We start from the raw sequence: 14,720 nt of genomic DNA, 5'->3' as shown, positions 1-14,720 counted from the left end.
TGAAGACATTGAAGGAAGCCAGATACAATGTTGATGTTTCCAATGCTTTTTGTCTTTGTGGTGAGCTCATAGCTGAGGTCCTTGGAATACCTATTGTCTATACTCTTCAGTTCACTTCTGGCAATACATATGAAAAATACTGTGTCTCACCCTCCCCTTTCTATGTTCCCGTAGTCTTGACAGTATTGACTGACAAGATGACATTCATGGAGAGGGTGACAAATATGCTTTTCTTCGTTTATTTTGACTTTTGATTTCAGAATTATAATGAGAAAATTTGGAATCAGTTTTACAGTGATGTGTTTGGTAAGTCTGAGATCCCTTAATTGTTTAGATGTCAGAAATGTACTGCCCCTCTACCATTTTTTACATATCTGAAGGTAAATGGGATGGTGTTTAAAGTTATGGGGATTCTTTGTTTATTTATTGCTGATAAGAAAAGGAATTTGTCTTTAACAATGTAACTTGGTTAACTATGAAATATAGGTTATTGTCCTATTACTGATACTATAGGACTAACATCTGAATCTTTAAAGCAGAAAAACAGGTTCATAGAAATAATAGTTAAATGCCAGTATTTAGGAGGGAGAGTATTTTTTTAAATTGGTATTTGGTATCTCTATATATGTGACCTTAGCTGAAGGCACACTTGCTGCTCAAGCCACAAGTGCCTTAGCTGTTTGGCACAGAAGCTTTGAAATTTTTGGTTTTTTACAGGTTTGTACAGTGCCTGAAGAATGGATGGGGATAGTGGCAGGACCTGTGATTTCACTAGTATAGGAAACTCCAGGAAATCCCCTAGCAGTGCCCCTTCTCTGGAAGTTAAAGACTTCAAGTCACCTAGAACAGTGACTTCTAGACTGAAGCAGGTTTGAGTGTGCAGCCTGTATGTGCCAGAGGAGGATTTTGAGCATAGGGCTTGCTAATTTAAGGCAGACTCTCTCCATACCCTCTCACCTTGTCTACATAGTAAACAAGGAAAATTTGACAGCCCTCAAAAATCAACAAAAAAATGAGAAAATGAATCCCCATTTCACAAGGTTAGGTTGTCTTGGCTGTTGTTTAGGGAATTCTATGCAAAAATATATCCCAATCAGTTAGAAAAGTATGACAGTTGTTGAAGGCCATGAAACAGGGAGAGATTCCTTACCTGGGAGAAGCCAATGGCAGCTTTCTCATATGAAGGGATAGATCAGGATTTTGGAACAAAAAGCACCATCAAACAGGAAAAAGAAAATTTCTGCATAGTAGAAGTATAGACTCAGAATATCATAAATGTTGATGCAGGGCATTTTAGCTGACAACCCAGAAGATGGTTCTGAAAAGTAGAGCTTTCTTTTTATTTTTTATTTTACTTTTATTATTTTAACCCTTAAGCATTTATTGTAGATCTTCAATTCTAGAATTGCCATTTTTACACCTACAATTGACAAACAGAAGGAGTGGAATGGTTCCACCAACTACTTGAGGACATTCTGTGTGTGCATTAGTACAATGTTCTTTTCAGACTCCCTGTCATTCTGTAGTACTTAGAAAACATAATTCCAACTCTTAGAGATATAGCCCAAAAGGGGTTTCTGATGTATTAGCTCCAGTGAAATGATGGGCAGACCCAACAGAACAAGAAATGTGAGCTCCTATGAATCTTTCCGACATTGTGAGGTACTATAACAGAGACCACCCTATAAGTGAGGTCGAATGCCCTTGAGAATAGGGGAAATCTGCCAACCCATTGAGACAAAGTCAAATTGCAAACATTTCTTACTGAATATAAAGTACAACTTGAACAGATTACTATTAATGAGATCACTTAGGAAGTTGGAAATAATCTGTTCCCGAATATTACATACCAGGTCACTGTCTGTGAATTCAAGCCCATGACTACCAAGGAAAGACTGTCAAGATCAGGTCTTAAAGGTCACAAGGTTTGAATCAATAGAGAAAAAGCTTCCAACAAGAGCTCCCACAGACATCTGAAATTATCCTTCACTGAGCTGCAAATCCCTCTAACCCAATAACAACTACAGAAGAATGTCTTAAAAATTCATCAGCACGTTTTCTCTAGCATAGCAAGGAGTCAATGCTAGTCAGTTACTCCATCTGAAAATTAATGAACAAAGGCAATCAAAAACACCTTCATGATTCATACATTTTCACTATGAAATATGCTCCTGTGGGGGGAAAAGGAAATGGAATTATCTTTGAAAAGTTGAATAAGTAAAACCATTCCACTGAGGAAACTTCTTGATTAGATTGGCAACATAGGAGGCGAATGTTCAACTTTCTGTGAACTAAAACTTTTGGGCAACTAGCTAAATGTCTTCCTTTGACATTAAACTCATTGTTATATATTAACCTCTTGGTAAATCTGCCTCCCTTTTTTCATCAGTAGCTATGACTAAGGATTTTCTTCTGGATAAGGACTTGATTGATCTCAATTACATTTTAACTTCTTTGTCAATAACTTTTTATGATATAACCTCGAGTACATGATAGGAGGAAGATAGTGGTTCCAAACAAGGACAACCATGAGATCTGAGAAATGGGCTGCAGCACTTTTGCTGCAGCTGTATTACTTTACCTGTGGGTCCTGTGGGAAGGTCCTTGTGTGGCCTATGGAGTATAGTCATTGGATAAATATGAAGACCATCCTGGATGAGCTGGCACAGAGGGGCCATGAGGTGACTGTACTGACATCTACAGCTTCCATTCTTATTGCTTCTAACAAAACATCTCTTCTCAACTTTGAGGTTTATCCTGTACCATTCAGCAAAGAAGATTTTGTTACTTTATCTGACAAATTGATTGAGGAATAACATGTATGAGCTGCCAAACCTTTCTCCTTGGGAGTGTGCTAAACGGATGCAAAAGATATTTTTTGAATTTTCAAATTTTCTCAAACAGCTTTGTGAGGGTGTTGTTTTAAACAAGAAGCTTATGAATACATTGAAAGAAGCCAGATATGATGTTGTTGTTTCAGATACTTTTGGTCTTTGTGGTGAGCTCATAGCTGAGGTCCTTGAAATACCTATTGTCTATACTCTTCGGTTCACTACTGGCAATACATATGAAAAATACTGTGGAGGACTCCCTTCTCTCCCTTCCTATGTTCCCGTGGTCTTGACAGAACTGACTGACAAGATGACATTCATGGAGAGGGTGAAAAATATGCTTTTCTTCCTTTATTTTGACTTTTGGTTTCAGAATTATAATGTGAAGGATTGGAATCAGCTTTTCAGTGATGTGTTAGGTAAGCCTGGAAGTTCCTTCATGGTTTACATCTCAGGAGTATACAACCACTCCACCATTTTTTATAAATCTCATGGTAAATTGGATTGTGTTTAGAGAATCCCTTGTTTACTTATTGCTTATAAGAAAGAGAATTGGTCTTTAACAATATGACTTAGTTAACTATGAAACATACCTAACTGCCCAATAAACACTGCTTTATGAGCTAAACTTTAATCTTTGTGCCAGAAAAGCAAGTTCATAGGAGTAAGAGCTGAATATATTGGGGTGTGGGGGTAGTTGTATTTTGCTTTTTTTGATACTGGATCTTTTTATGTATGCAACCTAAACTGAAGGTACAGTGGCCATTCATGATCCAATGCATTAGTTGATTGGAGTGGTAGTCAATCATTTTGAAAAATTCTGTGGATTCTGCCCTTGTCCCATACACAGACTTCCTGTTAATCCTAGGTGGTAAGTAGAGCAGGAATGAAAACTCCAAGATGAGGTCAATGAGGGGATGCCAAATACATTACACTGACAGAACCTGGTGAAACAGAGAGTTGAAAAAGAAAGAATTTTGGGATGAATTAAGACAGCTAAGGTGTGACCAATTAATTGAACATCTTGAATGACATTTGAGAATTCTATATGATTTGACGTGACCCCAATAGTCTGAGGTAGTTTTCTGTAGTGACAGTACATAATGGTTTGGATCTTGATAATTTTTCTTAGTCTTTATGCAATATTCTTGATTTCCATCATCTTAACAAGCATAAATGAGGATGTATATCACTCTGATAAAAATTGTTTGAATTTGTTCATTCTTTTGGTTTTGTTTTGTAATTTCTTGGTTTCTCATAAAGTCATTAGCTGTCATCTGCTCCAGTCTAATTTTTAAAAAACTATTTTCTACAGTGAGTTTTTGATCGTCCTTTTCAATTTGGCTAATTGTGTTCCTTAAAACATTACTCTCCTCGTTGGCTTTTCATGCCTCTTTTGCCATTTGAGTTAGTCTGTTTTTAAAAGTGTCAATTTCTTCAGCATTTTTGGGTTCTCCTTTAGCAAGCTGTTGACTTCCTTTTCATGATTTCCTTGCATTCCTCTCATTTCTCTTCCCAACTTTTCCTACACCTCTCTTACTTGATTTTCAAAATCCTTTCTGACCTTTTCCATGTCCTGAGACCATCTGAAGACTGAGACTCCTCCCCTTGCTTGTGCCACTCTGGAGGAACTGAGAACTTATTGATCCCTATAGCATATCCTCCACTTGACAAAGGACTCAAAAGTCAAGTTACTGGTTGAAAAGAATGTGCAAAATGGGGGGAAAATAGGACCGTGGAAGATTACTTTCTTGGTGAAAAGGTATTTTCTTCCATCCTTTTGGATTAAGGAAAAAGAAAGCATACCATCAGAGGAAGACATCAAAGTCAAGACCTCTACATCCAAAACCTCCTAGAAAACATGCAGTGGTCTCAGGCTTGCTAAAGTAGACCCAAAAAATGCTGTAGAAAATAATGCCTTTAAAAATAAAATAACCCAAATGACAAAACAGGTCCAAAAAGACAATGAGGAGAAGAATGCTTTAAAAAGCAGAATTAGCCAAATGAAAAAGGAGTTTCAAAACTTCACTGAAGAAAATAATTCTTTAAAAATTACAATGGAGCAGATATAAGGTAATAATTTATGGGAAACCACGAAATTACAAAACAGAACCAAAAAAATGGAAAAGAAAAGACAATGTGAAATATTTCATTGGAAACACAATTGACCTGGAAAATAGGTTCAGAAGAGGCAATTTAAGAATTAAGGGGAAACTTGAAAGCTATGATCAAAAGAGCCTAGACATCATCTTTCATGAAATTATCAAGAAAACTGCCCTGATATTCTGGAACCACAGGGTAAAATATACATTGAAAGAATTCACTGATCACCTCCTGAAAGAGATCCAAAATGAAAAACTCCTAAGAATATTATCACCAAATTCCAGAGTTCCCAGGTAAAGGAGAAAATATTTCAAGCAGTCAGAAAGAAACAATTCAAGTACTGTGGAAATACAATGAGGATAACACATGATCTGGCTGTTTCTACATTAAGGGACTGAAGGGCTTGGAATATGATATTCCAGAAGTCAAAGGAACTAGGACTAAAACCAAGAATCATCTGTCTAGCAAAACTGAATATACTACTTCAAGGGAAAAAATGGTCATTCAATGAAATAGAGGACTTTCAAGCATTCTTGATGAAAAGACCGGAGCTGAATAGAAAATTTGACTTTAAGCACAAGAATCAAGAGGAGCCTGAAAACAGGAATGAGAAATCATAAGGGACTTTCTAAAGCTGAATTATTTGCATTTCTACATGGAAACATAATATTTGTAACACTTGAAACTTTTCTCAGCATTTGGGTAGTTGGAGGAACCATACATACACACATACACACACACACACACACACACACACACACACACACACCACACATATATAGACAGATGGCATAGGGTAAGTTGAAGAGGAAGGGAAAATATCAAAATAAATAAAATTAAGGGGTGAGAGATGAATATATTGGGAGGATAAGGGGAGAAATGGAATGGGCCAAATTATCTCTCATAAAAAAGACAAGAACAAGCTTTTTCAATGGAGGGGAAAAGGGGGAGGTGAGAGGGAAAAAGTGAAGCTTACTCTCATCACATTTGGCTTAAGGAGGGAATAACATGCAGACTCAATTTGGTATGAAAATCTGTCTTACACTACAGGAAAATAGGGAAGAAAGAGATAAGTGGGGTGTGAGGGGGATGATAGAAGGGGGGGCAAATGAGAGGAGGTAGGTAATTAGAAGTAAACACTTTTGGGGAGAGATAAGGTCAAAGAGCATAGAATAAAGGGTGGGGGCAGGAGAGGATGGAGGGAAATATAGGTAGTCTTTCACAACATGACCCTTATGGAAGTTTTTAGCAAAACTACATTTATGTAGCCTATATCGAACTGCTTGCATTCTCAGTGGGGATAGGCTGGGAGGGAGGAAGGGAGAGAAGTTAGAACTCAAAATTTTAGGAAGGAATGTTGAGAAATGTTTTTGCTTGTAACCAGAAAATGAGAAATACAGGTAATGGGGTAGAGATTTATCTTGCCCTACAAGAAAAGAGAGGAGATAGGGATAAGGGAAGGGAGGGGTGTGATAGAAGGGAGGGGAGACTGGGGGAAGGGGGAAACAGAATTCACAATGTTTTGGGGTGGAGGGAGGGGAGAGACAGGGAAAAAATTTGGAACTCAAAATCTTGTGGAAATGAGTGTTGAAAACTAAAAATTAATAAATAAAAAGGAAAAATGTTGTTTGAATGAGTACTTTGCTTTTCCTTTTCAAAGTAAAGTCAATAAGCATTCATTCAGGGTCTCTTATATGCCAGGCACTGCCATAAGGTCCAGGGATACAAAGACAGACCAATGTAATCCTAGTATTCAAGGACCTCACAGGATAAACAAACATTTGGATATATGAAGGATAGATTGGATATAATCTCAGATGGAGACACTCATATTAAGAAGGATGAAAAAAAACCTCTTTTGAGTATCATGAGTTCCTAGGAACTCAAAGGTCTTCCTAGGAACTCATCATCCTCCAGTAAGCTTCAATAGAAATTCTTAACCTCATTTTGATAGCAATTTTTTCAGTGGTCAATTTCCTTTATTATTCTATGTGTTTTGTTTCATGCATTTAAAAACATTCTTCTGAGAAAGAATCTACATAATACTTCACCAGACTCCCAAAGGTGTTCATGACACATAGAAGGTTAAGAATCCCTGGCCTAGAGGTTTGAGCCATCCATGACAGAGCTAACTCTTTTTTTTCTTTTTCCCTTAGGAAGGCCCACTACATTATGTGAAACTATGGGAAAAGCTGAAATGTGGCTGATTCGAACTTACTGGGATTTTGAATTTCCTCATCCATACTTGCCAAATTTTGAGTTTGTTGGAGAACTACTCTGTAAGCCTGCCAAGCCTCTTCCTGAGGTACACCTATCTTTTGCTATTCCATGTTTTAATCTCCTACAGAGATGTCCTGCTTTCTGTGCCCAAAGGGAAGGAAGGGAGAGAGATAACAGACATTTATTAAGTCCCAGTTATGTGCCAGACCCTGTGTGAAGTGATTTGCAAATAATATCTCCTTTTATCCTCACAACTCTGGAAGGTAGGTGCCAGTGTTATTCCTATTTTATGGTTCAGGAAACTAACATGGAGAGAGGTAAAGTGAGTTGCCCAGGATCACAAAGCTAATAATTCTTTGAAGTCAAGTTTGAACGCTCAACTTCCTGACTTGGGCCAGCTCTCTGTCTATGTACCATCAGATACCTCAAGGGCAATGGTACTGAGTTGGAACTCTGGAAACCCCCGATCTAGTTCTTCATTTGTCACCCCTTCACTGTGTATTTTTAGGCCCAGGTTTCTGATTTGTATTACAGATATAGAGATATTGAAAAATGAAAATTTAATTCCTCCCTTCTCCTAAATAAAGAAGGGAAGATTTTGGATTCCAGATGTGGCTAATATGGACAGACATAACTTTGTGATTGCTTTTTTCATAAGAAGGGAGGTTGTAAAGGATATTGGTGTATGGGGAAATGGACATTATATCAAAATGGTGATTTTTTTTTTATAAAAGCAATAAAGTAAGTGTAATAGTCAAGATTTGACTTAATATGACAACCAAACCATCCTTCCCCATTTAAACTGTGATGAGACGTCATGCCCTGATTTATTTCATTTCTCCTCAATTAAACTAAATGATAGGATGCTATGCTCTGACACATTTATCAGGTATTCTTTAAGTATGAAGAAGACCTAACTATTCCCTTGGTAAAATAATAATAACAAAAACAACAGTCAATCCTGGTATGTGTATAGTACCTACTATGTGAGAGGATGTAAGCTAAGTTCTTTACACATATGATCTCATTTGATTTTCACAATACCCCTGGAAGACAGGTGCTATCACTATCCCCATTTTATAGATGAGAAAAGTGAGATAGACAGGGTTTAGGTGATTGTTGCAAGGTCACACAGTTAGTAAGCCTCTAAGTGTAATTTGAAGTTAGGTCTTCCTGGCTTCAGGCCCATTGTTCCACCCATCAGAGAATGTGTTATTATTGGCTCGGAGATTTGATCACACTATGTGGATTTTCTGTAAAATAGAAAACCAGTTCAGAAGCCAAGACAGGAGTGGTGGTGGAGAGCAGGAAGAGCTACACCTGAGGAGTAATCTCTGGTAGAGAAAGAGAATACCTTGCCATACACAGATTTCCTTCTGACCATTTTTGGTTAGAGAAGTACTTTGGGAGCCTCAGAGGGTCCCAAGGATTTTGAACTTCTCTTCAGTGACCTGGCACAGTCCCCACAACAAGGGATGACAGCGTCTGCATTGAGAGTCAAGGACAAACTTCAGAGACATTCAAAGCTCTTTGAAAAGCTCAGAAAAAAAACAAAGACATATCTAAGGGAAATATCTAAAAGGCTACTGAAAGCCAAAGGATTTGCAGGAACTGTAGCCACATGTGATCTTTAAGTTTTAGACCACTTTCTCTTGCACTTTATATATAGGTGCTAGATTATAAAGCACATGAAAGAGAGAAAGGAAGTCTGGAACAGCAGATTGAGGCCATATTGTGAAAGACTTTGAATATCAAAATACAAAATTTTCATTTTATTTTAGAGAAACTAGAAAGTCAAATTTTTAAACAGAGAAATGACATAGTAAAGACTCTGTTTTGTTGAAAATTGATTAATAACAAAGGAGAGAGAGTAGAAAATGAAACACCAGTTGCAGTAAAGGTAGAAGGTGATAAGGACCTGAACTAGACTGGTGGAGAAGAGAGAAGGGGAAAGATGGAAAACATGTTGTGAAAGTAGAATTGATGAGACCCAGCAACTAAGTGAATATTGGTGGGTGAGGGACAGTGAGAAATCAAGGAAAAAGGGAAGTCATTCAAAGCAGCATGTGTATGAAACAACTTAGATTTTTTTAAAGACGTGCAAGAGGTGGGGAGGAGGAAGCAGATAACAGGATAATAGGATAAGTATGTAAGGACAGTATAACCATATAAGAATAACACCAGAAAGACTGAATCTCAGAATGAGTTGAACTGACCAGAATTCTAAGAGTTAACAAAAAAGAGACAGGACTCCCTACTGCTTGAAGTGGAAAGGACAATGAGGGCTGACCAAAGAGAAAAGAAGATGGCTTACTTTTAGTTTTGTTCCTATTTTCTCTTCCAAAACAATGATCTATAAACTTAAAAGCACAAAACAAATATAAACAGTAGAAGGTTTGTTCTGCACAGTAAGACAAGATGAGGTAAATGATGTACCCAGGGTAACGTGATTAGGAAATATCTAAGTCAGAACTTAAGCTGAATTCTTCACTCTTTAAAATGCTGTTCGTGCTACATTATTTTTACTCTGCCATGCTGAAATGAACGTCGCTTTAAGTAGTTTTCAACTCTGCCTATGAGAAATCTTCATAATCTTGGAGACTCTCCACCATGATCCTGACAACAGTCTAGCTCCTTGGACTCTGCTACTCACCGCAGGAACTTGTAAAACTGGCTTTTTGTCCTTGCCTGAGGTAGGACTATATGCTCTATGTAGAATGGGTATGCATAGAATATATTTCAAGGTAAATTATCTTAAATGTAATGAAACCAGAGAGAGCAAACAGAAAGTTAATATCCTAATCCCCAATGACTTTTAACTCCTGGTCACTCTGCATATATAAGGATTCCTCATAGTGAAACTATAAAATAAAATTAACTTTATGGTCCACAAATGAAATTCAGTCTCCCTTGTCCATAAGAGTTCTTAAATTTTTTAAAATTTAGTTTCAAATGAACGAAAACCTCTCTTCTTTCCCACTTCCACTCCCTCACTATGAAAAGAAAAGGAAAATAAATCCCTTGTTACAAATAAGCATAGTTGAGAAAAACAAATCCCTTACTTGGACCATGTTCAAAAACTTCATTTTTCAATTTATACCCAGAGTCCACCATATCTATGGCAGAAGGTTGTTAGTGTGTCTAATCTCTTGTCCTCTGGAGTCCTGATTGGTCATTTCTGCCAGGCCTAGAGGCCTGAGGACTACCCGAGTCTTCCCTTACCTCTATCGGAGGTCTTCGGTTGGCCAAACTGGATGCTCGTATGAGAGAAAGGACGTTCCAGAGTCGAGCAAGGGTTGAGCTTTATTTCAGGGTCTAGTTACAAGTGCAGGGGAATTCTTCCTTAGGAGGCAGCAAAGAATCTCCCAAGCAGGCAAAAATCTTACAATAAGAGATTGGAAGTAGAAGTATAAGTGGGGAGAGAGGGGGAGGGGAGAGAGGAGAGAGGAAAAGCGGAGCCTTGTGTCCTGTCCACTCCGCACCCCTCCCGCCAAGAGAACTTTCAGGCTTTCCTGATCCTACTTAAACTCTCCAGCAGCATAGTTTGCATCTGAATACCGTGCTGTTAGATAACAATAGTGTGCCCAGATCCGGGACAATCTCGAGGGCGGGGAGAGCTCTCTCCCATCACATTTCTCACGGGAGGAGGCGGAAATACACGAGATAGCTCGGTTCACCTCGATTCCCAGTCGTTTCCTGGGGGGGTCTCGTGAGAACTCTAAGACTTAGAAGTTCCCACCTTTACCCGCCCGAGACTGTCCACCTGGAATTGAGCTTCCATCCCCAGCATCTCCCCCTTTTTGTTTTGCGCTGCGCGCACATGGTTCTAGAGCAAACAGTGGCTGGAGGCTGAGTGGATTAGGAAGGCCTTTAGCATATGAGGACCCCACAACAAGACTTCATTTACACAGAAATCTGCAGCTAGCACAACTGACAAAGAGAGGCATCAAATAAAACAAAGATGAAGCTAAATGGCTGAGTTACAACAAGAGAAAGGGCAATCACTAATTCCAAAGCATATTCTAAGAGAAGCAGCTAGTGCTGGCGCCTTACACATCACCACCCCCTCAGTCATGCAAATGGATCCCAACGGCCAAGCCTGAATGGCCAAGCCTGTGGTATTCAGGCGAAAAGTTGGTCATCTCCCGAAAAGTTGGTCACCCCTTCCCCCCCCAATGTCCTGGGTTTGTGATATCAAAGTCCTCCTTCAGCCGCTGGAAAGAGATGCCTAGATGGAGTGGTATGAGTGCTGCTTCCTCTCTGGGCAGCAGGGTTAAAGCTGTCATCAGCAGACTCAGGTGGTGCATGATCCTTCTCCGGGGTCTCCGGGCTCTCCGGGGTCTCTGCCTCCTGCGTCTCTGCCGTCTCCGACATCGGTTTCCACCGACGGATCCTTCTAATGGGAATCCACGCATTCCCTTTTCCTGTGGAGACACAAACATACCCTGGACCCCAAATTAGTATCTTATATGGACCTTTCCATTTCCCTGAGGCCATATCCTTTACCATGGCCCATGTGTCCTTATTTCCAGCCTGGGTATTACTTTCCTTGTGGGGTTGTCTTGGAATAGTCACAAAATGTCTCATAGCTGGAGTAGTATGTGAGTTTTTTGAGATATGCAAAAAATTGTGTGTATACACAGCTGTATCAAGCTCTGATTGTGTTAGGCGACCTCTTAATCTCCCCCTTTTTTGTTTAGCGAGAATCGCCTTTAAGGTGAAATTGATAAGGCTGCATACTGGCTGTTTACTTTGGTATAGCTGCTGCCAGGTGCTTACAAATGCTTGATTAACATCTGTAAGGAACCTGAATTTCCCGGATTTTTTCTTTATAACAAACACAGGAGCATTCCAGGGTGACTGTGATGGCTCTATATTTCCTTTTTCTAATTGCTCCTTAACCAATAGTTGTAGTGCCTGGAGTTTTTCTGGAGTCAGGGGCCATTGCTCCACCCAGATCGGGGTGTCTGACTTCCAATTCAAGGGTGGGGACTCCAGTGCAACAGCAATGGCCCTTACTAAAAATTTGATAACCTCATCCCGAGGCGGTTCATAATGTCTCTGCCCCAGATGTTAAAACTAAGTCCTGGAATCACCAACGGCCATACGGTCCCTTGGCGATCCTCTGCCTCCCACTTTACTGGGTGCATTGTCTCTAAGGTATTTTGGCACCCTCCTATTCCCCACACTGGTCTCTGGCTTTCTTTAAGCTTCCAGTGCCGGGGTACTGAGCGGCCGCTAAGGCAGGTCCTATCCGCTCCAGTATCAAGGAGGCCAGTCATGGGAATTCCATTGAGCCAGATTGTACACTCAGGTCTATTCTATCCTATTTCCTTTAGTAACTGGATTTGAACTGAGTGCTTTAAGGGAAGGGCAATAGCTATGGGAAGCTGATCCTGGCCCCTCCCTGTACTTATTTCTTTCTGCCCAGGGGTAAGGCAGGCTCTAGCTAAGCTCTTCCAGTCATTAGGAGTCAGAACGAACTGACCACTGAGAGTCTCAAGCATGGCTATGACAAAGGGTGAATTGGGGCCGTGCTTGGTACAAGCCTCTTTGAGAGTCGCTACTCTCTTCCACTCTATAGGTATGTGGCTCCTCCGAACCCCACCGGGGACACTGGGGTCCGCTATTTCTAGCACAGGAAATGTCCCTACGTCTTCTCCATTCTCTATAGCCTTTCGTATTCCCTTTTCCAAACTGGACTGTGGCCCTGGACTGTCTGACCAATGGAGCAGGTTATAAGGAGGCGCAGAGGGAAGACACGGCGTATGCTCCCCTGCTTTGCCTTTCCCATCAGCTAGATGGAGCTCCAAATCTATTTTTTCTCTACACTCCTTAACTTTCTGCTCACCAGGGTTCTCCCCTCCCCTCTCTCCACTTCCACTCTCATTCCAATCCCGCCCTGGCCTCTCCGGCCCTTCTAAAAGGCTCTTAATTACACCGAATATCAGGAAATCTAAATCCTCCAGCTCCCCGGGGCATTGTTGCTCATAAGCGGTCATTTGTTCTCCGACTGCTCCCCATCTTTCTCTTGATATTCCTGTCTGCTCGAGCCAAGGAGAAACTTTCCAAATCCTTTTACAAAATTCTCGGAGGTCGTTTAACTCTATAGTGACCCCCGCCTCCCTGCATTCCCTGTAAAGTATCTCAGCCCAGACCTCCTGTTCCTCTGGCTTTATTACTGGCAATTGATTCCCCATCCCTGCCCTTTTCCCATGGGTGTGGGAAGCTACTCTCACTCTTTCTCTCCTTCCGAATCTAGGATTCGGGACTCGCGTCTTTCACAGCCCCTTCCGGGTGTTCCCAAAGCAACCAGGATATCTGCGCTCCCAGTCCTCTGTTTGGGGCGCCAACTGCCAGGCCTAGAGGCCTGAGGGCTACCCGAGTCTTCCCTTACCTCTATCGGAGGTCTTCAGTTGGCCAAACCGGATGCTCGTATGAGAGAAAGGACGTTCCAGAGTCGAACAAGGGTTGAGCTTTATTTCAGGGTCTAGTTACAAGTGCAGGGGAATTCTTCCTTAGGAGGGAGTGAAGAATCTCCCAAGGAGGCAAAGATCTTACAATAAGAGATTGGAAGTAGAAGTGTAAGTGGGGAGAGAGGGGGAGGGGAGAGAGGAGAGAGGAAAAGCGGAGCCTTGTGTCCACCTAGCTGCTACGTGAATAAATAAAAGAAATTATAGATAATCTCAGAAGGAGGGCACTGAGATTAGGGAGAACTGGGAACTCAGTGTCACATACCAGATTGCTGTCCCCTGATGCCAAGGGTGAATGGAGAATCCAGAAACTGAGCATGGCTATTATTGCACATAAAGGCACAGAGAGGTCCAAGCCTATGAAGATGGAAAAGAAATCTCAACGTTGGTGACTAGAATATCACTGGAAAGAGCAGTGGGGGTGGCAGGGAATATAAGTGGAATGTGGAACAACAGAGCAGACATGAGGAGCAGAGGAAGAACAGGGGAGTGAGGAGAAGAAGAACATTGAAGAGGAAAGAGAAGCAGATCAGAGGGTCCTGGAGGAGAACAAAAAATAGTGAAGAGCTCAAATGAGCAGAGAGAGACTGGAAGAGGCCAGAAGATGATGGAAGAGTCTGGACAGAGGAGGGAGGAAACCAGAGAAGAAGGGGAGAGCCTGAGGGTTCAGGGAGAACAAAAGAAAGATCAGAGGTCACAGACTTAGAGTTGGAAGAAACCTTAGAGACAGGCCTTATGTAGTGGAACCTTGCATCTTACAGATGAAGAAACAGATAATGAAAGAGATGAAAGGGCTAGTCCAAGATTAAAGAGGAAATGAGTAACTGAGTGAGAATCTGAACCCAGGTCCTTTGATTCTAATCCCAATATGCTAGGAGGGGGTAGCAGAGAAGAAGAAATTAAGATCATGGATGAGGAGGATGGAGAAGTACAGGTGAATGGGCAGAGGTTTAAGTGGCAGGAAAGAGGGTGAAGGGAGATGGCAGGTAGAGTAGGAAGGGGACCAGGAGAGCAAAGAGGCTGATGAGGTACCTTCCTAGTTTGACTGTCATTAGAATTACAGTCAGAAAATTTCTTTAAGTCCCCATCAAAA

General features: G+C 40.8%; 1 pseudogene; it reads left to right on the top strand.

The window, feature by feature from the left end:
* Positions 1-471: 471 nt before the first annotated feature.
* LOC140511754 (UDP-glucuronosyltransferase 2B31-like) overlaps positions 472-14,720 on the top strand; it is a 30,707-nt pseudogene continuing 16,458 nt past the window's right edge.

Source organism: Notamacropus eugenii, chromosome 6 (genome assembly GCF_028372415.1).
Source record: "Notamacropus eugenii isolate mMacEug1 chromosome 6, mMacEug1.pri_v2, whole genome shotgun sequence".
NCBI lineage: Eukaryota > Metazoa > Chordata > Mammalia > Diprotodontia > Macropodidae > Notamacropus > Notamacropus eugenii.
This window is presented reverse-complemented; position numbering and strand designations above follow the sequence as displayed.